The sequence below is a fragment of the Triticum aestivum genome, chromosome 1B (genome assembly GCF_018294505.1).
Source record: "Triticum aestivum cultivar Chinese Spring chromosome 1B, IWGSC CS RefSeq v2.1, whole genome shotgun sequence".
In the NCBI taxonomy this organism is placed as follows: domain Eukaryota; kingdom Viridiplantae; phylum Streptophyta; class Magnoliopsida; order Poales; family Poaceae; genus Triticum; species Triticum aestivum.
Genome location: NC_057795.1, coordinates 534,753,731 through 534,777,688, shown reverse-complemented (window position 1 = coordinate 534,777,688; position 23,958 = coordinate 534,753,731).

Genomic DNA, 23,958 nt, shown 5'->3' with positions numbered 1-23,958 from the left:
GCCGGAAAGAAGGAGCCGGGGGCCTACACACACCGTGGGTGAATGACCTAAAGAGAAATAACGAATGTGCGCGATGGAGGGGACACTGAGGGAGGGTTAGAGGGGGGCGGGCGTGTGCATGCAAGATAGAAAGTTAGTGCTAGCTAGCTACAAAGAGAAGAGGATCGTGAAGGTGTAAAAGATGAACAGAGATCATAATTCATTATAGAAAAGTGGATACAGATACTTGAAGAAGATATCGTAATGTAGAACATTGATTATAATTTGGGACAATTTGTGGCTTTTGCAGCTCAGGGCTAAATACTTTTCATAATGTAGGGGGCGCGGCACTATACTTTGTGTGATAAACACGGTGTAAGTATGGAACATGGTTTAGATTATGAATATCTAGTTAGTACATCAAATGTACTATTATCTGGAATCAACATCGAGTGTATTCAAAAAATTGAATTCGAGTTCATATAGAACACATAGTTCATATCTATCGCTATAGTAATCATGTGGTGTGTTGTTAAGGTAATACACGAATGATGGTTGAAGTTGGCAACAATCATGATTGTAGATTATTATTCAAATGGAGGAACGAAATCAAATTTAGTTTGAATTGCAGCGGTAGTATAGACATTTGGAATGCACTAAAATGTTGGTATGAGTAGGTTACATGCATTATACAGCCAGTGAAAAAATTTAATTGGACATAACATGGATTCATAGCTTTGAATAGCATTTGTATAGTAAAACGGGACAAGACTCTCTATTTGTGTGGTGTGAATAGTTATGTTTTTTTGTTGAGGGAAGTGCGAATTGATTTGGTATGTACAAGTACAATATTACACGTTAGGATTGTCCCTAAAATTCAACCCCTAAAAATTCAGGCCTCCTTTGGTTCATAGGGTAGGAAAATCGTAGGAATAGGAAAGTCATAGGAAATGAGACGACATGTATCTCAAATCCTATGAGTAGGAATAGGCAAGGAGATGCCCTTTGATTCACATCATAGGATTTTTTTCATTGAGTCTAGGCCGATGTTTATTTTTCTATGAAATGTGAAGGATATGAAGAATTCCTCCATAGGAATAGGATTCCATTCCTACAAACCAAAGGGCTCTGAAGGAATTTTTCCTATAGAAATCATACCCTATGAAATTCCTACAAGATTCCTCTAAACCAAAGGAGGCCTCAGATATCGTGCTCCCAAAACTCGCGCCTTGCTATCCCAAAATTACAACACGCGTGAAAACTCCCTCTAGCTGCCAAATCCCGACATGTGAAATCCCCCTTCTAAACCTGGGCCGAAAGGGCTGCTAGTTCAAATAGGTCATGGTACTTTTGTAACACACCCTACATTTTGGCCAAGCGCATCCCTAAGTCATGGTTCCCACCCTCCCATCGCCTCCTTTTCGCCATTCGAAATCCCAGGCCACCATAACCTCTCCTAACCAGCCGTGAACCCTAGCCTCCTCCGCCCGCCACCTCACCGCTGCCCGGCCGGAGCCTCTTCCCCGACAATGTCGTCCACCGCAACAGCTCGATGTCCCTCATCCACCTCCCCGGATGAGGATCCATCGTCCATCTCGTCGTCCCACCGGTTCAGCCGCCCCATCCTCCACCTCCAAGGAGTTTCTTCGACGATCACCTCATCTGTCGTGGCTGCTCCATCCCCACAGCACCGCCTTAACCTGCTCCACCGAAACCGCAGCATCCTCACCGACTCCTCGGATGAAGCCGAGCCCTACTCGACGCCACCAAAGAGATTGTACACTCATCGCATCTGACCTTCTCATTAACTCGACCTCCCGGCACCGACGGTGCTCCATCCTGCACCCCCATGGCGCGGCTACCTCGAAGCCGCGCCATAGGCGAAATATCCATGACGGCTCTTCCCAAGTCCGAGGCTCCTTTGGCGGCAGCGTCCATACCAGCCGGATCTGCTGCTGCTGCTCCAGCTCTCGCTCGCGCTGCTGCTGCTGCTCTCCCCCTCGATCGTGCTGCTGCTCTGCTCTGATTTAGCTACACTTCAGTCGACTGAATCGACTTTTGGGTCAGTCGATTTTCAGGGGGTGGGGGGATCGCCGGAGTTAAGGAAGAACCACCCGCAGTGAGGAGGGGGGCTCACCGGAGAGGTACCCTACTATCTATCTTAGGTTTCAGGGTGGGGGTGGTGGTCGCGGTGATGGGGGGCACGGTGGTAGGGCGGTGTCGTGGGGATCGCCAGAGAAAAAGCTCGGCATGGGGGGATAGAGGGCTGGCCGGGCCGGTGGTGGACCGACGGAGGGGCATGGTTTTGGGGCAGCGAGGCGGAGCTCCCGGCCGCGGGCGGCGTGGGCCAGCGGTTCGGCCGGTGGTGGCTGGCAGCTCAGGGGGGTGCAGGTTGAAGATGAATCGCAAGCCCTCCCTAAACTACATGTGAAGCGCCTCTCTACTACCATTGCATTCAATTTCGACATTAACATTAAGATTCTAGAGTAAATTCCAGTTTCGACAGTTAGTTCAGAGTCAACAGTTTTTACATCATCCATTGTAGTCCGGTAGTTTTTGGTGATGTAAATTTTACATCTATCACTTTTTGGTAATGTATTTTTACATTATCTGTTGGAGATGCTATTAGAATCCCACTTGAGATTAACGATGTCTGTCTTGTGCTACTTCAGCCTCAACGGCTCGCCAGAGCTCCTGCAACGATGGAACTATCCATCACAACATAGCAGTGCCCTGGACGTCGTCTACAGATTCCTCAGATCTTCCTCCACACCTCCGACAGACACCTCTGCCTCAACTTCTTGAGCAACCAACCCAATGATGCTGAGGTCGACATGGCTGTCGGTGTCAAAACCAGCGGATCTCGGGTAGGGGGTCCCGAACTGTGCGTCTAAGTCTAATGGTAACAGGAGGCGGGGGACACAATGTTTACGCAGGTTCGGCCCTCTTGATGGAGGTAATACCCTACTGAGGGAGTCCTGGACTAGGGGGTGTCCGGACAGCCGGACTATCATCGTCCGCCGGACTCCAAGACTATGAAGATACAAGATTGAAGACTCCGTCCCGTGTCCGGATGGGACTTTCCTTGGCGTGGAAGGCAAGCTTGGCAATACGGATATGTAGATCTCCTACCATTGTAACCGACTCTGTGTAACCCTAGCCCTCTCCGGTGTCTATATAAACCGGAAGGCTTTAGTCCGTAGGACATAACCTCCATTACAACAATCATACCATAGGCTAGCTTCTAGGGTTTAGCCTCCTTGATCTCGTGGTAGATCCACTCTTGTAACACACATCATCAATATTAATCAAGCAGGACGTAGGGTTTTACCTCCATCAAGAGGGCCCGAACCTGGGTAAAACATCGTGTCCCTTGTCTCCTGTTACCATCCGCCTAGACGCATAGTTCGGGACCCCCTACCCGAGATCCGCCGGTTTTGACACCGACATTGGTGCTTTCATTGAGAGTTCCTCTGTGTCGTCACCGATAGGCTTGATGGCTTCTTCAATCAACAACGCCGTCCAGGGTGAGACTTTTCTCCCCGGACAGACCTTCGTATTCGGCAGCTTCGCACTGTGGGCCAACTCACTTGGCCATCTGGAGCAGATCGAAAGCTACGCCCCTGGCCATCAGGTCAGGTTCGGAAGCCTAAACTTCACGGCCGACATCCGCGGGGACTTGATCTTCGACGGACCCGAGCCACAGCCGAGCGTGCCGCGCTGTCACGATGGGCATGATTTAGCTCTGCCGCCGGACAGTGCCTTGGTGGCCGCACACGAATCCGCTCCGGCCCTCAGTCCGGAGCCGATCGCCCAGACCGAGGACCGGTGGCTGGACACCGCCTCGGGGGCTGCAACTTCCGCGGCGATGGAGCCAAACTCTGACCTTATCCCCTATAAAGCTCGTGACTCCGAGGTGCCGGACTCCCTGCCGGACTCCGAACCTCCGTGCCCCTGCCAATCGAATCCGATTGGGCGCCGATCATGGAGTTCACCGCGGCGGACATCTTTCAGCACTCGCCCTTTGGCGACATCCTAAATTCGCTAAAGCATCTCTCGCTATCCGGAGAGACCTGGCCGGACTATGGCCAGGATGGTTGGGATGCGGACGACGAAGAAATTCAGAGCCCACCCACCACCCACTTTGTAGCCACTGTCGACGATCTAACCGACATGCTAGACTACGACTCCGAAGACATCGACGGTATGGACGACGATGCCGGAGACGAACAGGAACCAGCGCCTACAGGGCACTGGAAGACCACCTCGTCATATGACATATACATGGTGGACACCCCAAAAGATGGGGACGGCGAAGAAGCAGCGGAGGCAGATTCCTTAAAGAAACAGCCCAAGCGCCGGCGTCAGCGGCGCCGCTCTAAATCCCGCCACAGCAAGAATGGAGATTCCGGCACAGGAGATAATAACACTCCAGACAGTGCCGAAGACAATCCCCTCCAGCAAGATTCAGCGCAGGAGGATGCAGAAGCAAGCCCTCGCGAGAGAGCGGCAGACGAAGAGGTCGAGGATGATAATTACATACCTCCCTCCGAAGACGAGGCAAGCCTCAACGACGACGAATTCGTCGTGCCAGAGGATCCCGTCGAACAAGAGCGTTTTAAACGCAGGCTTATCGCCACGGCAAATAGCCTAAAGAAAAAGCAGCAGCAGCTTCAAGCTGATCAGGACCTGCTGGCCGATCGATGGACCGAGGTCCTCGCGGCCGAAGAGTATGAACTCGAACGCCCCTCCAAGAGCTACCCAAAACGCAAGTTGCTCCCCCGATTAGAGGAGGAAGCATACATACCTTCATCACCAGCGCACAATACGGCCGACCGACCACCCCGTGGTCGGGACAGAGAGGCATCCAGGCCCTCCACCAAGACCGTACCCCGGCACCGCTCCAAAAGTGCGAAGCCAAGAGGGAACGCGCCGGACTTGCGAGATATATTGGAGGACAAAGCAAGGCAATCCAGATCCATCTACGGATCACGTGGGCGCCCCACGACCCACGACGAATACCGTCGCGCCGGATACAACAACCCCGGCCGGGCCGAACACAGCAGACAACGCTCACTCGAGCTACGTCGTGATATTGCTCAATATAGAGGCGCCGCACACCCGCTATGCTTCACTGATGAAGTAATGGATCATCAAATCCCTGAAGGGTTTAAACCCGTAAACATTGAATCCTACGATGGCACAACAGACCCCGCGGTTTGGATTGAAGATTATCTCCTTCACATCCATATGGCCCGCGGCGACGATCTCCACGCCATCAAATACCTCCCACTCAAGCTTAAAGGACCAGCTCGGCATTGGCTTAACAGCTTGCCCGCAGAGTCAATTGGGTGTTGGGAAGACCTGGAAGCCGCATTCCTCGACAACTTCCAGGGCACATATGTGCGACCACCAGACGCCGATGACCTAAGCCACATAATTCAGCAGCCAGACGAATCGGCCAGACAGTTCTGGACACGGTTCTTGACAAAGAAAAACCAAATCGTCGACTGTCCGGATGCAGAGGCCCTCGCAGCCTTCAAACATAACATCCGCGACGAGTGGCTAGCCCGGCACCTAGGACAGGAAAAGCCGAAATCCATGGCAGCCCTCACATCATTAATGACCCGCTTTTGTGCGGGAGAGGATAGCTGGCTAGCTCGCAGCAACAACCTCAGTAAAAATTCTGGCAGTCCGGATACTAAGGACCACAATGGCAGGTCGCGTCGAAGCAAAAATAAACGCCGTATTAACGGCGACGACAAGGAGGATACGGCAGTCAACGCCGGATTCCGAGGCTCTAAACCCGGTCAGCGGAAGAAGCCATTCAAAAGAACCACTCCGGGTCCGTCCAATTTGGACCGAATCCTCGACCGCTTATGCCAGATACATGGCACCCCCGAAAAGCCAGCTAACCACACCAACAGAGACTGTTGGGTATTCAAGCAGGCAGGCAAGTTAATTGCCGAAAACAATGACAAGGGGCTGCATAGCGATGACGAGGAAGAGACCCGGCCGCCGAACAGTAGAGGACAGAAGGGTTTCCCCCCACAAGTGCGGACGGTGAACATGATATACGCAACCCATATACCCAAGAGCGAGCGGAAGCGTGCACTAAGGGACGTATATGCGATGGAGCCAGTCGCCCCTAAGTTCAATCCATGGTCCTCTTGCCCGATCACTTTCGATCGAAGAGACCATCCGACCAGTATCCGCCATGGCGGATTCGCCGCATTGGTTTTAGACCCAATCGTCGATGGATTTCACCTCACGAGAGTCCTGATGGACGGCGGCAGTAGCCTGAACCAGCTTTATCAGGATACAGTGTGCAAAATGGGAATAGACCCCTCAAGGATTAAACCTACAAAGACGACCTTTAAAGGCGTCATACCAGGTGTTGAAGCCAATTGTACAGGCTCAGTCACACTGGAAGTGGTCTTCAGATTCCCGGACAATTTTCGGAGTGAGGAGTTAATCTTTGACATAGTCCCGTTCCGCAGCGGCTATCACGCTCTGCTCGGATGAACCGCGTTTGCAAAGTTCAACGCGGTGCCGCATTAGGCATACCTCAAGCTCAAGATGCTTGGCCCTCGTGGAGTCATCACGGTCAACGGAAATACGGAACGCTCCCTCCGAACGGAGGAACATACAGCGGCTCTCGCGGTAGAAGTACAGAGCGGCCTTCTAAGGCAATTTTCGAGTTCGGCCGTTAAACGGCCAGACACGGCCAAACGCGCCCGGAGCAACATCAACCAAGACCACCTGGCACATTCCGAGCACGCGTAGCAATGCGGCCCCAACCCCAGCCCTCGCATGATTGCAAGACCAACCCTCCGCGTACATCATTACGCTCTGGAGATACCATGGGCCTGGGGGGAGGGGCACGACCACAATAGACCCAGAGTGCGGCTCAACCACACCAGGGGCTCACAAGTGTGTCGCCTTTTTTTATTTTATTTTCCTTCTTTGTATACACAGGACTCCGTTCACTAGAGGTTCTGTCCGGCGGCAAACCCGCCGAACTCACGATGCAACAGCCAGGGAGGGAAGAAGGCTGCGACGAACACTCAGGTGGTCTCCATTACGAGCATTAAATTCGATTATATACACCAGTCTGCAGCCCACCCCTGCAGGGGGACATGTTAATTTAGTCCAATCCCTTGCTTACCGCACTATTTGTATCCTTCCGCACTCATAGCAGAATTCCTTGAATAAATAATGCAGCATCTTTTGCCTGTTATTGCATTACTTTACACATATGTTCATTAATGACATCTTGCACCCGTATATTTTGGTATGGCCGAATACACCAGGGGCTTACGTTCCCCGCATTATGGTGTGATAAGTCCGAACACTTTCACAAGTGCGGCACCCCGAACTTATAGCATTATATGAATCGGCTCCGAATCATGTCTTGGGTCAATAGTTGGGTTTGCCCGGCTCCCACGTTTTGGTGCCTTACGTTCCGTTCTGTCGGCTAAGGTGGCACTGGGAGAACCACTGCGATTGCGCCCCGGTTGAGCTGGGCGAGCGCCTCAGTGGAGAAAGCTAAAACTGACTGGCATGATAAGGCGAGAGACTGGTCGCTGTTCGAGAGGTCTTTTCGGGTCCCTAAAGACTCATGCCGCTTCGAGCGAAGTACCGGATAATGTCCGACGAAGGCGTGGATAGCGCCCCGAATTCGGTCTTCCGAATACTAGGGGCTTCGCCGAAATTTAAAATTATAGAATTCTATGGCTAAGTGAGAGTGTTCAAGCATTATAAGTCCGGTTGCCTTGTTCGTTGTGTTGAGCGCCTCCCTAGATGGACCCAAAAATGGGAACAAGAGTGCTCAAGTTATCCCGAACACCCCAGCACTTGCGGCTCGGGGGCTGAAGCCAACGACTTGCCATCTCTCAGATTTTATAAACGGCCGCACAGAAGGTAATATTTTAAATTAAACAAGCGTTGCTTAAGCGCATATGAACAAAGTTTTCAGCGCACAGGATAATACATAGCGAGTTTACTCAATAATTACATCTCTAGGGCACTCATCCGCAATATTGCGGGCACCCTTCAGGACAGTCTTATAGTACATTTCGGGCGTACGATACTCCTTGCCCGCTGGCGGCGGGTCAGTAAGAAGCCTCTCCGCATCCAGCCTGCCCCAGTGCACCTTTGCGCGGGCAAGGGCCCGACGAGCACCTTCAATACAGGCGGAGCGCTTGACGACCTCCACCCAGGGGCACGCATCCACCAGCCGCCGCACGAGGCCGAAGTAGCTCCCAGGCATGGCCTGTCCAGGCCACAGCCGGACTATGAGGCCCTTCATGGCCTCCTCAGCCGCCTTGTGGAGCTCGACCAGCTGCTTCAGCTGGTCGCTAGGGGGCACCGGATGGCCGGCCTCAGCGTACTGAGACCAGAAGACCTTCTCCGTTGAGCTCCCCTCCTGGCCACGGTAGAATGCGGCGGCATCGGATACACTGCGCGGCAGATCTGCAAACGCCCCTGGAGAGCTCCGAATGCGGGTAAGTGTCAGGTAGTTTACATTAACATGCTTGCTTTGCATGAAAAATGCCTTACCCGCCGCTATCTTCTTCACATCTTCAACCTCCTGAAGGGCCTTACGGGCCTCGGCCTTGGCGGACTTGGCACTTTCGAGAGCCGAGGCGAACTCGGACTCTCGAGTCTTGGAGTCGCGCTCCAAACTCTCATGCTTCTCCATGAGAGCCTGGAGCTCTTGCCGCACTTCCGCCACCCGCGCCTCCTGCTTCTCTCGCTCGGCCCGTTCCGCGGCCGCATTGCGTTCGGCCGCGGACACAGCCTCCTTCAGGGTTGCCACCTCGTTAGTGGCCCCTGCAGTACCCATGTTATCCTTGTCATTTTTATTGCAACCTAAATCCTTTTCTGTAAGGTAAATCTTAAAGTGGTGTTACTCACCTTCTTTGTCCTCGAGCTGCTTCTTGGCTCGGCCGAGCTCTTGCTCGGACCGCTCGAGATCCTGCTTCAATGCACCGACCTCCGCAGTCAGTGCGGCAGAGGTCAGCAGCGCAGCCTGCAAACCCATATTGACATATTTTTTAGCAACCCTGCGTATATCTTTTTAGATCCTCAGTCCGGCTTTTCTTTCCGAACGCCGAACTGAGCATCAGGGGCTACTGTCTATGCGGTATTACATTACATAATTTTAACTTCTTACCTCAAAGCCTGTTAGAAGGCTGCTGCAGGCTTCGGTCAGCCCGCTCTTGGCGAGCTGAACCTTCTGAATCACCGCACTCATGATAGTGTGGTGTTCTTCCTCGATGGAAGCGCCTTTGAGCGCCTCCAACAAGTGATCCGGCGCCTCCGGTTGGACGGGGGCTGCCGGTGTCACGGTCTTGCCCTTCTTGCGAAGGGGCCGCCTGCCGGACTCTGGAACCACTGCGGGTTCCAGCGTAGAGTCCGGCGCAAAGTCCGGGAGGCTGCCTTGCGGCGCCTCCGGAGCCTCCTCCTGATGGGTCCCTTCCCGGGATCCCACCTTGGCATCCTCAACGGCACGAGGGGTGGAGGCAGTCGGAATGGATTCCACATCCGATGCAGCCAATGACCCGCTCGACGAAGTAGGGAGATCATCGTCGGCCGGACTGCAGGCAGTATGCGGCGTTAGAAGGACACTATGTGACAAAAAGAAATTGTAGATCGTTCAGGGATCCAGATACTTACGATCTCTCCTGAGGCCTGGCCCTTGGGGGCCACTCTTCATCGCCAATGTTGGTGTTGGCGGAGCTGTCCGGGGGGAATAGTTCTTCCCCTCTTGGACCCTTCGGCCTCCCCTGTTGGGGAGGCCTTCCTCTTTCTCTCTCCCTCCTCTGGGGGAGAGTCTTCTTCCTCCTCCTCATCTTCGGGGGAGGAATCCGCCTCGGAGTCGTCGGACACCTGAAAACGGGAACTCTTTCGAGTGCCCGTGGCCACCTTCTTGGCCTTCTTCTCCGGCACCACATGCGGTGCCGGAACCAACAGCCCCGCCAGACGGGTGTCCAATGGGTCTTCTGGCATGGGAGCCGGGCAGACGAGCTGCTCAGCCTTCTTCATCCATTCCTGTCAAAGGAGAAGGGAGATTAAAACCCGCTTAGGGTCGAACTATCAACAACAAGTGTCCCATAAAGGGGTAGAATCACTTACCTCGTCAGCTGGACGCTGCGAGTGGAATCCGCGATCTTCCGTCGCGGATGCGGGGGCTTCGGCGCCCTTAAACAGCACCCTCCAGGCGCCTTCGTACGTTGTGTCGAAGAGCCCGCTCAGCGCCTGGTGCTGTTCCGGATCGAACTCCCACAGATTGAATGCCCGTTCTTGGCATGGGAGAATCCGGCGGACGAGCATGACTTGGACCATGTTAACCAGCCTGAGCTTCTTGTTCACCAGCTTCTGGATACAGGCTTGGAGTCCCGTCAGCTCCTTCGAATTACCCCACAGCAAGCCCTTCTCTTTCCAGGAGGTGAGCTGCGTGCGGATACCAGATCTGAACTCGGGGGCCGCCGCCCACGAAGGGTCGCGCGGCTCGGTGATATAGAACCACCCCGACTGCCACCCCTTGACGGATTCCACGAAGGCCCCTTCGAACCAAAGGACGTTGGGCATCTTGCCCAACATGGCGCCTCCGCACTCCGCTTGAGTGCCCTTCACTACCTTCGGCTTGACATTGAAGGTCTTGAGCCACAAGCCGAAGTGGGGCTGGATGCAGAGGAAGGCCTCGCACACGACGATAAACGCCGAGATGTTGAGGATGAAGTTCGGCGCCAGATCATGGAAATCCAGGCCGTAGTAGAACATGAGCCCCCGGACAAAGGGGTGAAGTGGAAAGCCCAGTCCGCGGAGGAAGTGGGGGAGGAAAACGACCCTCTCATGGGGCCCGGGGGTGGGGATGAGCTGCCCCTCGTCGGGCAGCCGGTGCGCGACGTCGCCGGAAAGGTATCCGGCGCTGCGCAGCTTTGTGATGTGCTCCTCCTTAACGGTGGAGGCCAGCCATTTACCTCCCGCTCCGGACATGGTCGGAGAAGGTCGAGGCGAGATGCGCGAACTTGGGCGCTGGAGCTTGAGGGCGCGGAGATGGATAAGCAAAGGGGGAAGAAGGCGTAGGTGAAAAGGTGAATCCTTATCCCTTATATATAGGCGGACGAAGACTATGCGTCCCCACTAGCCTGGTAAAACTCGCTTATCTCCCAAGCGCCACCATCAATGGCGCGGTTGGGTTACCCACGTCCGTATTGATGAGAATCCCGGAATAAGGGGAACATGATCTCTGCTTCGACAAGACGTGCCAAGGAAACCGCTTCGCTAAACACGCTGAGGTGGTATAATAAAAAACGATTCAACTAAAGGCTTGGTAGTGGTGTGACGTCATGCCGCAAAATACGTCAGCAGATTGAACTTGTGTATATATTATTCTCTCAACGGTGGAACGTGGAATTTATTTTGCAGAGCCGGACACTATCCTGGTGTTCACAATCTTCTATGGATTATTCAAAGGAGGAACCCGCCTTGCAATGCCGAACATTATGCACGCTGGACTCATCGTCATTGAAGCCAGGTTCAGGGGCTACTGAGGGAGTCCTGGACTAGGGGGTGTCCGGACAGCCGGACTATCATCGTCCGCCGGACTCCAAGACTACGAAGATACAAGATTGAAGACTTCGTCCCGTGTCCGGATGGGACTTTCCTTGGCGTGGAACGCAAGCTTGGCAATACGGATATGTAGATCTTCTACCATTGTAACCGACTCTGTGTAACCCTAGCCCTCTCCGTTGTCTATATAAACCGAAAGGCGTTAGTCCGTAGGACATAACCTCCATTACAACAATCATACCATAGGCTAGCTTCTAGGGTTTAGCCTCCTTGATCTTGTGGTAGATCCACTCTTGTAACACACATCATCAATATTAATCAAGTAGGACGTAGGGTTTTACCTCCATCAAGAGGGCCCGAACCTGGGTAAAACATCATGTCCCTTGTCTCCTGTTACCATCCGCCTAGACGCACAGTTCGGGACCCCCTACCCGAGATCCGCCGGTTTTGAAACCGACACCTACTTCCTGCTTGATTGATCTTAATGATATGAGTATTACAAGAGTTGATCTACCACGAGATCATAGAGGCTAAACCCTAGAAGCTAGCCTATGATTATGATTGTTGTTTTCCTACGGACTAAACCCTCCGGTTTATATAGACACCGGACGGGGCTAGGGTTACACAGAGTCGGCAGAGAGAGTCTTCCACGCAAAGGAGAGTCCTACCCAGACACAGGACAAAGTCTTCAATCTTGTATCTTCATAGTCCAACAGTCCGGCCAAAGTATATAGTCCGGCTATCCGAGGACCCCCTAATCCAGGACTCCCACAGTAGCCCCCGAAGCAGGCTTCAGTGACGATGAGTCTGCCACGCAAATTGTCTTCGGCATTGCAAGGTGGGTTCTCCTCCAAATCCAGAGTACCTGTTGTAACGAGTAGTGTCCGGCTTCCCATTAATGTTGCACTCCTCAGCTTCTGTGTTCCAATAATGGCAATCAACACGTGTCGAGTGAATGTGAGAAGTCGGGGCATTTTTACATTTGCCACCCTGACCATGTAAGCAAATCGTCTATTTAATGAGACGGGGATCTTCAGATCCAAATCACACCATCCTTCCCCAACGAGTATCCATCAAAGCACGCCTGGAATAAACCTTCCCATCCTGGCCGCCCGTCGCAGTTCCTCCTCTCGCTCCCATAGCACCAAGCCAGGCGATTGGGAGAAGTGTTCCGTCACCCATAGCCGATTGGTAGAGTTGCCGACCCAGGGGTTTCTCCCGCCTGCGTACATGGTCCCCGTCCGAGTCGGACTAGCCACTTATAATAGCAGGGAGCAAGCGGAGAGTTTTCCCAACCCGTGCAAGGGGGAGCGGGTATGCCTTGTCCCTTACTTGCTGAGGGGACTCAGATTTCCAATCCATCCATTCCTCCGCGGGCCCCTGGAGTTCTACGGCCTCCAACTGCATAACTTCACCCCTGCCTCCATACTACACATCGAAGGCTACGTCGCCTTCTGCGAGCTATTTCTGGGTTGCGAAGCTCATTTCGAGCTATGGAAGAGGCTATTCTGCCTCATACCCCGCACTCAGGAGGGGTCGATATATCAAGTGGGTGGAGCCGAAATATGGCGCATCGCCGGGACCGGATACCTGTCCGGTACTCCGAAGAAGACGTCCGAAGACTGGCCTTTGGAGTGGTTTTATATGGAGGACGTCCCCCTTCCAGACCCTATTCGGATGGGCCTTCCTGAGTTTGCTAATGCCCCGTTAAAGAAATGCCAAAATTGGCGCCCTCGGAGCCCCCAGGAGGAATACAACAGAGAGGTCCTTCACCTGATGGGCAGGATAAAAATGTTGGCCAAATCAGGACTGACAATAATCGAGGTTATGTCAATTTTTATAATGCGGGGGGTGCAGCCACTTGAGTATCGGGGAAAACCCATGTGGCACTTCAATGGAGAAGACGATGCCACCCGCTGCGGTCGTAAAGGTCCAGACTCCGCCACTGCTCTGGCGAAGATACTGTCCGATTTGTACAAAGGAGAAGAAGAGGATTTCGTACGTATTAAGCCACGGGATGGTTCTCCATGTACAACCCTCCAAGCTGGGTGAGCCGCTATCTTTTGCTCTAGTCTTTCCCGCATTCTTTATCATAAATATTTATCTTGCTAATTCATAGTAGGAACTGCAAAAAGCTGTGAGGGAGATCCATAGCCCGTCCCCACAGCCAGAGGACCCCGACCGGGCCCTCTACCCCGGACTCGAAGAAGATCCGGACGTGTTTGTGGAGCTCGTCGGCAGGACGTTCTATCAGCTAAGTTGTGATGGTGCCTTGGTGGCCATTATAGCCGATTACCCTGGCCTACTCCCTGCGTCGCATGTAAGTAAAACCGGAGTCCCAACTTTCGAGAAGGATCCCTTCTTTGCACCTTACCCACTGCACACGTATTGTGTCTTACAGGGAAGGCCATCGGGGCGCCGTGCCGAACCCGCGGTGACTCGTCAACGGGCACCGAAGCCGGCTAGGCTCAAAAGGAAGGCGGTTAGGACTGAGACACCGTCGCAGAGGTATGATTAAAAGCTTGCTCCATGATTATCGTCTTTAAAATATAGTAATGTCTGTGGTTCCTGGCAGAAAAAACGCTCGCTGGATAGTGTCCTGAGAGCCTGCCGGCCATGCCTCCGCCAGCCAGACTCTAGAGCCAGACTTAGGGGCAGAGGCTAACATAGGGACAACACCAGATGGTCCTCCTACAGAGGATGAAGATAGATTGTCCTCTATGAATTCCGAAGTGGAGAGCGCCATTAATCACAGGCGTCGTCGGGCCATACTCTGTGATCCTAGTTTCTCTGAAGAGGCGTTCAATGCCTTCAACTCAGGAGACGCGTACATCCGAGCTGCTCAAGATGGACTTGCCAGAGCCACGGACCAGTATGTGAAGGATATACGGGTAAGAAAATCTGATAATCATGTATATCAGTAGCCCGTGAGACTTGAAATAGTTGGCACAACTAATTTAAGGATCATTGTATGCATAGGTTCTTACGAAGAAGAATACTTAGCTTTCCAAAGAGCTAGAGGAGTGCAAAGCCCAGCTATGGGCCATAGTTGCCGGAATGGAGAAGTCCAAGAAGATCCCATTTGGTAATACTTGTCTCGATCAAAAAGGAATGTAATGACATGTACCAGGTTGTATTCGGCATGCATGCAAACCTAACAATAGATTCTGCAGACAATCCCGGGGGCAATCTGGAGATCGTGTCGGAAAATGAGCAACATTCTCAACGTCAGCTATAGGATGGTGAGCGCGTCCTTACATGGGTTATTCGAGGGAATAATGATCTCAAGGACGCCAAGACCCGGTTGGACGTTTAACTAAAAGATGTTCGGGGCCAGCTTGCTGACTCCGTGAAGGAGAATAAGAGGCTTCGACGCGGCATTTTTAGTAAGTGCTCGAACGAACCTTTATACAGTTCGGCGAAGAAACAAGCTAACAGAGTTATGTCTGTAGATATGACTATAGGTCATCCCGAAGAGGAGATGCCCGGATCTGTAAGCGATTTTCTCCAAGAACTCTCAAAGTTGCACGAACAAATTCGGTAGGTGATGCAGGGTATCGCCCAGGCCTTGTGGACATCCGCCTCCCTGCCAATAGGTATGGGGGAGCTTGTAGAGATGCTCAAGGGAGCACGGCGGTGCTTCCGATTATGGAAGATATCGGCCTGCCGACAAGGTGCAAGGGAAGCCTGGGCGACGGTGAAGACTAGATACACCAAGGCTGACCCGAACCACATGGCCGAGGTCGGGCCCGTAGGGTCAGATGGGAAAGAGGTCCCTGTTAGTCTGGTATATGACCAGGTAGCTTTAGCTGCAAAGTATTCCCAACAGGATTGTAGGCTAGACAGCCTGTTGGATGGTATAGAAGAAGAAATTAGTCAATCTAAGTGACTGTGTAATTCAGCTGACATAATTTGTCCCTAGCCGGATTGTAAATCATTTGTCATGGAGGACCTTTTCGCTTTACCCTCCGGACCCTATAGTCCGAAGTGTATCCAAATACCCACTCAGGTATATAAACCGGGGTATGCGTGGAAACCAGGCGTAGGGGTCATAAGTTCTTAAACAGATAAGTACCCAACTAGCTATGTTATATTACATGGATAGTAAGAAACATCTTCTAGGGAGAATAGATCCATTAAGGGTTCCTTTCCCTAGGTACACATGCATTAATGTGCATGTCCGAGCTGCGCACAGAGACGCGGGATATAAAACATCTGGGGGTTTATATTGTAAGTAGGTAAGAAACATGTTTTGTTCACCGATTGAATATTCCCTTAAGAACGCTAGCTTTCGGCTTTATCCAGTCTGAGGTACACATCCGGCTGGCCCGGCAGTAACAATCGCAGAGGTGCTCCCCTTATGCCCTAGACGAATTAATAGGAACGTAGGGCATAAACACAAGAGCCAGGCAACCCAGCTTGGCCAAAACATAAGTCATATCGATGCATATAATGGTGGAAAAAGGTACATATGGGGAAGTGACGCATATGTGGTGGGCCTAAAGCCCGGAAGATAATTACATTAAGCTTCTGTATAGGAAGCCCCCAGGTATATTAAGCGCGCATAGCGCGGCAGGAGTGTGCGGTCGAAGCGCACTTGAAGCTTTTAAGGTTATATATATAAAAAGAAATAAAGAGAGAAAGAGTATATAACTTTAAAAAGAAAGGTGGAGGTAAGGAGCGAACACAAAGTTCGGCACTAGGCGTAGAATCTTTGGAGTCTGGCCGCGTTCCATGGGTTCGTCTTGAGTCGATTATGTGATGCATCACGCAGACGGTACGCTCCTCCGGTGAGAACTTTGACAATGATGAAGGGACCCTCCCACTTGGGCTTGAGCTTGTCCTTTTTCTTCTCCGGTAAGCGTAGAACGAGTTTGCTAATGTTATAAGTTTTGGCCCGTACTTCTCTGCTTTGATACCTTCGAGCCTGCTGCTGATAGAATGCGGAACGGGCCTTTGCGACGTCACGCTCCTCCTCCAGGGCATCTAAACTATCCTGCTGATCAATCTCGGCTACTCTCTCTTCGTACATGCGCACTCGAGGTGAGTCACGAATTATATCGCAGGGCAATACCGCCTCTGCACCGTACACCATAAAAAACGGTGGTGTATCCGATGGTGCGATTCGGCGTGGTCCGCAACCCCCATAGTATGGAGTCGAGCTCCTTGACCCAGTGCATATATGGTTCCTTCAAGGAAAGTACTAGTCTGGATTTGATGCCGCTTATATTAAGACCATTTGCTCGTTCGACTTGACCGTTGGGGATGATAGACCGAGGCATAATCGAGCTTAATGCCCATGTTGCCGCACCAATTTTTCACCTCGTCAGCTGTGAAGTTGGAGCCATTGTGAGTGATGATGTTGTGGGGGACACCGTAACGGTGTACGACCCCGGATATGAAGTATATCATTGGTCCGGATTCGGCTGTTTTGACTGGCTTGGCCTCTATACATTTGGTCAATTTGTCTACCATGACCAACAAGTATTTTTTTCTTATGGCTTCCTCCTTTAAGGGGTCAAACCATATCGAGCCCCCAGATCGCAAAGGGCCAAGTTATGGGGATTGTTTGGAGAGCGGTAGGTGGCATATGGCTTTGATTTGCAAAAAGCTGGCAATCGACGCAATGTTGGACAAGGTCCTGTGCGTCTGCTCGGGCTGTCGGCCAGTAGAAACCTGTATGGAAGGCCTTGCTTACAAGGGCCCGAGCTGCGGTGTGATGGCCGCCGAGTCCAGCATGAATTTCGCCCAGTAGCTGCCGTCCTTCCTCTTCGGAGATGCGCCTTTGGAGCACTCCTGTCGCACTTCTCTTATAAAGCTCTCCTTCGTGAACCTTGTAGGCTTTAGAGCGCCGCACAATGCAACGTGCTTCATTTTGGTCCTCAGGGAGTTCTTGCCTATTTAGGTAGGCTAAGAAGGGTTCTGTCCACGGGGCAATGACAGCCATAATCACGTGGGCCGAAGGTGTTATTTCGATGGCGGAGCCTCCGATTAGGTTAGATTGTTCGGGATCTGGGGTTGTGTTTGGATCTGGACCGGTATTACCGGTCTCCCCTTCCCATACAACGGATGGCTTGAATAGCCTTTCCAAGAAGATATTAGGTGGGACGGGGTCGCGCTTAGCACTGATGCGGGCGAGGATATCCGTCGCTTGATTGTTTTCTCAGACCACATGGTAGAATTCGAGCCCCTCGAACCGAGCTAACATTTTGAGGATAGCATTATGGTAAGCCTCCATTTTTGGGTCCTTGGCGTCAAAGTTTCCGTTTATTTGAGATATTGCGAGGTTTCAGTCCCCACGCACTTCCAAGCGTTGAATGCCCACATGGAGACTGCCATACGAAGACCATGTAATAGAGCCTCATATTCGACTGTGTTGTTGGAGTTTGTGTATAATATTTGGAGTATGTATTGGACTGTATCTCCGGTGGGGTGTCAGGACAACGCCTGCCCTAGACCAGCCAGCATCTTAGAGCCGTCAAAGTGCTTTATCCAATTGGAGTATGCTTTGTACTCTTTAGGGAGTTCGGCTTCTTTCCATTCGGTGACGAAGTCGGCCAGTACTTGTGACTTAATGGCTCGCCTTGGTTTGTATATTATGTCAAATGGGAGGAGATCGATAGCCCATTTAGCAATTCGTCCCGTGGCATCGCGGTTATTTATTATATCGTTGAGTGGTACTTCAGAGGCCACCGTGATCGAACACTCTTGAATGTAGTGTCGTAGCTTCCGGGATGCCATGAAGACCGCATATGCTATCTTTTTATAATGTGGGTACCGGGACTTGCATGGAGTGAGGACAGTGGATACTTAGTATACCAGCTTTTGAAGCAGGAATTTATGTCCGTCCATTTCTCGTTCGACGACGAGCACTGCGCTTACAACCTGATGTGTTGCAGCTATATATAACAGCATGGGTTCACCAATATTTGGTGCGGCCAGGATTGGGTTGCTGGCCAAGAGGGCCTTTATTTCTTCCAATCCAGCCGTGGCTGCATCTGTCCACTCGAAGTGTTCGGTGCGTTGAAGAAGGCAATAAAGAGGTAGTGCCTTTTCTCCCAATCGGGAGATAAAGAGGCTTAAGGCAGCCATGCATCCAGTCAGTTTCTGGATTTGCTTGAGGTCTGTTGGGGTAGCCAACTGTGATGGAGCTCGGATTTTAGCCGGATTTGCTTCAATTCCTCTATTGGAAACGATGAAGCCCAGCAGCTTTCCGGCAGGCACGCCGAAAACGCATTTTTCTGGATTGAGCTTGATGTCATATGTTTGGAGATTGTCGAATGTAAGCCTCAAGTCGTCTATTAAAGATTCGACGTGTCTGGTTTTGATGACCACGTCGTCTACGTATGTGTCCACTATTTTGCCGATTTGTTTTTCCAGGCATGTCTGAATCATGCGTTGATAGGTTGCACCGGCATTTTTGAGCCCGAAAGGCATGGTATTAAAACAGAATGGGCCGTATGGTGTGATGAATGCCGTTGCGGCTTGATCGGACTCTGCCATCTTGATTTGATGGTATCCAGAGTATGCGTCGAGGAAGCACAATGAGTCGTGTCATGCGGTAGCATGGATGATTTGATCAATGCGGGGGAGGGGGAAGGGATCCTTGGGGCAAGCCTTATTGAGCTCCTTGAAATCGACACATAGGCACCAGCATTTTTCCTTCTTTGGTACCATCACCAAGTTTGCTAGCCAGTCCGGATGTTTTATTTCTCTGATGAATCCGGCCTCGAGTAATTTGGATAGCTCTTCTCCCATGGCTTGTCGCTTAGGTTCTGAAAAGCGCCGAAGAGTCTGCTTGACCGGCTTGTATCCCTTCAGTATGTTTAGGCTATGTTTGGCCAGCCTGCATGGGATGCCTGGCATGTCTGAAGGATGCCAGGCAAAGATGTCCCAATTCTCATGTAGGAACTCTCGCAGTGTGGCATCACTACAAAAAAATACACTTCGGTGATGATACGTGTTTGTCACAGTAGGTCGCATTTTTTGTCATGCATGTACATCCATGACAAATTTATGACAGAATCAAGATAGTCATACATGTGCTGTCGTAGAAGTGTTCCATGACATTACCAAAATTATCATCACGGAAGTGTCCACTTCCATGACGATAAATCGCGCGTCACAGAAGTGCTTTCATCAAGGGTGACCGACACGTGGCATCCACCATAACGGAACGCCGTTAAGCTATCGGGTCGGGTTTTGGATGCGATAACCCATTAACAGCCCCGACCAATGGGGATTTTCCACGTGTAAAATCATCATTGGCTGGAAGGAACACGTGTCGACTCATCGTTGGGACAGATGTCATCCACTCATTGGACAGAAGGTGCCTATGATACGTGGACACGTGGCATGGTCAAACAGTGGCCCATTCCTGTGAAAAGGCCGGCCCGTTTTACTTGGTCAAAAGGTGGCGGGTCAGCCCATGGAAAAGCCCTGTTAACTGCCTATTCGCGTATAGCCCATTTACAGCCCGCTAACCCAAGGCCCGTTACGCCCTATCCGAATTAGGCCCAGTAGTGTCATCTGGGCCATCAAATATGATTCTAGCCCATTTTCACTTCTGGCCCATGTATGGCCCATGACGTCTTTCGGCCCATATGAGGCCCTTTGTAACTATTGGCCCATTAACGACCCGTGTTGAAACTAGCCCGTAATGAACAGTGTATCACTTTACACCCATAAATGGCCCGTCGTGAAACTGGCTCGTAATGAACAGTGTATCACTTCATACCCATTAACGGCTTGTTATTCCATTGGGCCGTTTCCAGCCCAAGTTCTCTTTCGGCCTTCTGAGGGCCCATTTATTCTTGGGCTCATTTGCAGCATTCGGTTACTTACGACCCGTTACTATCATTTTCTGCTTGTCGGCCAAATTCAGCCCGTCGTTACAATCGGCCCGTTTGTGGACCGTTAATCTGTTGGGCCATTTTCATAGCATCACCAAATACGCCCTATTAACGGCCCGCTATGGTCAGCCCATAAAACGTACGATTTCCATTAAAGGCTCGTGTACGGCTCATTAAAGGTCCGTACAATACCCATAAATGAGTCGGCCCTTACAAGGCCCATGGATCCTACGAGACGTAGAAGGCCCATGATCCTGCGAGACGTAGAAGGCCCATGGATCTGACGGCCCATTGAAGGCCCATGGGTCCGACGGCCCATTGAAGGCCCATGGGTCCGACGGCCCATTGAAGGCCCATGGGTCCGACGACCCATTGAAGGCACATGGGTCCGACGGCCCATTGAAGGCCCATGGGTCCGACGGCCCGTATATGACCCATGGATCGTACAGCCCGTGAAGGGCCATGATCGGGCGAGTTGTCCCCCGTTTGAACGATATAGCATATTCAAAGAATTATCCTACTCAATACTATCACCTCTAAAAAGCATACACTATACAACAAAGAGATCAAGGCATAGAAAGGTAGAATAATCCTACACTATACAATAAAGAAATTATAGCCGATTATACTCACTGGCATTATGGTTCGGCACAGGTGTTAATAAAGCATACACAAACAGCAAATTACATACACTGGGTAAATACAGCTCATACATCATGGACGCGCATGAACTTAACTCCATTTGAAGTATAATCGATTGGCCGGATTCAGGTAGCACAAATTTCAGTCTACAAAATCTCCAATTCCTTCATGGTTACCTCAGTGTCTTGTTTCATTTTTTTGACTCCTGCATCTAATACCTGCATGTCCAGTCTCAACTTGTTGATTAAATGTTGACAATCATGTACATGTTGTCTTGCCACCTCTAGTTGATGCTCGAGAACATCAACACATTCCAATTCCAATCCATAATCATTCGGTAATGGCCATGCCGCACTGCTCGCAGATCTTTGTGTTGATGTCACTTCATCCTGAAATGTTTCTGTAAGTACACATGACTAGGGCAAAAATATAGTTACAAAAGTGAAGCGAGCAAGACAGTATTTTGTACTACATGGCAAAACAGGACTAACAATAATGTTGCACGTGATGAAGCATAAGCAGGTGATATTTTAAAAATTATAAGAAATATAGTCTGTGCATCCTGCATACAGAAATCCCTCTTAGTTCAACAGAGGAGCGTGATGTTGGGGCCCAATCGAAAACACAGACAAGTTACAAATTTAGACAGCACATTGCGTATAAGCAAGCAGTTGGCCATTCTGTATCTCAATTAAAGTCTTAGGGAGCATAATGAACAGCAGAGGGTTTCATACAAACATACTACAACAGGCAAAACTATGCAATCATTAGCGTAGTATAAACTAGATTGTGAGCCTCATGCAATAATAGTTGGTTAATAGACTTCAAAGCTTCAGGCACACTTCGGTAGAGTAATTAAATGGTAAGGCCTTTAATTATGTCAACTAATAGTTATACAAGTACCGAACATTAGGCATGATTATTTGGGCATCTCATTAACTGAGGACAAATAAAGCAATTGAAAAGAGCAAATTAATTATGCCTGAAACAAACAAGGAATTGAACTGTTGAGTTGCATACAGTGACTTACCTTAGCAGGTTGAAGAGGCTCAGCGCAGCTCCTACTTCCCTTGCAAGGCTCCTTCCTAACATCTTGTACTTGGAAATCCTCAATCTTATCTTCATTGCACCCCCTCTGCAAGGTGACACAAACTAGATACTCGTCTCCTTGGAAGATAAATATGCATAGTTTCCAGTCTGTGAACACAAAAGGATGAGATTATAACAAAACAACACCACATAATGAAACATGCTGCATCTCTTGCACTTGCACACAATGAAATGAGCATTTACTATGTCTGCACTACGTAAAAACTAGGCATACCTTCGAACTGGATCTCCAGGTACTCTTGGAGAGCCTACTGTAGTGTACAGCCAAACCTTTATGTCACCTATGCGTTAGACAAGGCCCAACTACTGGAGAGCCTATTGTTAGAGTTTTAGGTCAAGAATAGCAAGTAATCAAAGCAAATAGTCCTAGTATGGCTGGCTGATGCAAACAAGCAATTGAACAGATGTGTGAGCAAATCTTACATATCAAGAAAAGAAGCAAAGAAGGAGGCTTAAAGACCATCACTTGACTGACCAGATTTAAGGGGCATTTAAACATCATGTGCAACGTATGAACTAACATAAACATTGCATATTCCAGATTCTACAATGGAATGCACATGTATTAGGTTATGCCATGTATGATGATGCCTAAATGTATAGATAGCAGGCAGGAGTGATTCATCATTGCACGCACAATTGAATTGCAGGTTAAGGGCCAGTTCGATTCCGCCTTTTCAGGGCATATTGTCAAAATAAGCCATAAAAGATGTAAAGAAGTCATTTTTGAGTTAGGGGCTTGGGCTTAACTAATTTCGCTTTGGAGGGGGGTGTTTCGCATAGAACCTCACTAAAAATTGAAGGGAAGGCGAATAGTGAAATGACTCTGTTGTGTGCCTATATTACACTCAAAATGCAACTGCTGACGCCCATGTCACACCTGACCCTCAAGTAAAAACAAACACGCAAGCATTCATTGCCTGCCGTCTTGCATCTCCTCTCCCCTTTCCCTCTACCTCGATCCCCTGCATGCAGCACTAGGGTTCCTCCAGCGAGCCGTCGCCAGTGGTCCCATCTGGCCTGGTCCTCAACGATGCTATGTCCAGCTAGGCTACATGGCCTGCGGGTAGGGGCAAATCTCCCTGGCTGCTCCTCCCTCTAGCGCCGCCCCTCATTCTCATGGTCTCTAGTAGCTGCTCCATTATGGTTCGTCCAACGCACTACTCCGGCGGGCGCCGCACAACTACGGCTGATGCCACACTGCAGCAGAAGGCACCTTATTCCCCCTCCCCTCCTCCCAGGCCATGGCCTTGAGGTGCTGTTGAAGGATGAGCTCATCCAACAAGGTGAGGATCTCCTTTGATTTTTTGCCAAATTTTCATTCTAATCCACTATACGATGAATTGCTATGAGCTGCTTCTGCTGCTGCTATATGATGCATTGCTATGAGCTGCTCCTGCTGCTACTATATGATGAATTGCTATGAGCTGCTGCTGTTGTAGGATGAGTTGCTATGAGCTGCTGCTCCTGCTATATGATGAATTGCTATGAGCTGTTGCTGCTATATGATGAGTTGCTATAAGCTGCTCCTGCTGCTACTATATGATGAATTGCTATGAGCTGCTCCTGCTGCTGCTATATGATGAATTGCTATGAGCTGCTCCTGCTGTTGTTATATGATGAATTGCTATGAGCTACTGCTGGTATATGATGAATTGCATATTGCTGCTGTTGTATGATGAGTTGCTATGAGCTGCTGCTGCTATATGATGCTTTCAGGTGGTGTTGCTATATGATAATAACCAGCCACTTGGACCATCGAATTTCAATAAATAATTGCTCTTCATTTAAATGT